Source organism: Epinephelus moara, chromosome 2, assembly GCF_006386435.1.
Source record: "Epinephelus moara isolate mb chromosome 2, YSFRI_EMoa_1.0, whole genome shotgun sequence".
Taxonomy (NCBI): Eukaryota; Metazoa; Chordata; class Actinopteri; order Perciformes; family Serranidae; genus Epinephelus; species Epinephelus moara.
In genome coordinates, this window is record NC_065507.1 from 18,573,476 (window position 1) to 18,574,423 (window position 948).

A 948-nucleotide genomic window follows, 5' to 3' on the forward strand; every position below is an offset into this window, starting at 1 on the left:
GATTTTGGAACAGGGAAGAAACGTATATCTTTTTCCAACCTCTCCAGGTAACGAGTATCATTAATACACGACGTGCCCCAGGCACAACATTTAGCTCCAAATCCACAAAACCAGCCTGAAAATGAAGGAAATCTGAGACAATTGCATTAGAGTCAATGGAGCACAGCTGTGTTGTTGTCGGACCCTGGTCTGAGCCGGCCGATGCTATGTTATGATTGGCCAGTCTGCATCTGGGGGCGGGACATAGCAAAGGGTCAAGTAGCTAAGGAGACCAAACTGTTTTTTGTACCAGGCTTTAAACATTTTTGCTGTAATGCTATCTTAACATGGGGGTCTATGGGGATTGAACGGCTTCTGAAACCAGCCTCAAATGTACGATCAAAGAACTTCAGTTTTTGGCACATCTGTGTTGGCTTCATTTTTCAGCCCCAGAAGTTGACATTGCCATCAAGGCACCATCCCTATTGCAGCTGGTGAGGAAAGAGCAGTTATGTCTCATTATCCTTCCTGTCCAGATTTTTAATCTTGGGGTGAAAATGACATCTCTTTGGTTTTAAATGACTCATTTTAATTATCAGATTTTCTCTCTCCCTCTCTCAAACACAAAGGAAAAGTATACGCAGGGGCCTTTTATTTGATGTAAGTGGTTTTAGAGAATGACCTGGATAATGGAGCAGAAACAGGACTATAAGACTGACTGTACCCAAAAAGGGGTTAAAATGTTGCACGTGTATGTGTCACTGTTGCCAAATGAACTGTTAGCAGACTACAAGCATGTCCCAGAGCCATGGATGTGTTAAATAGCAAAATATGTACAAAGAGATGGATGAATGTCTGTCTTTGATTATGTAAGTGATTCTGCACAATTTACTGTTTTAAAACAGCAATGTTTTAGTGTGCTTTGTAAAGCATTTCATAAGCAAATATTACTGTCTGATAGGCTCATAT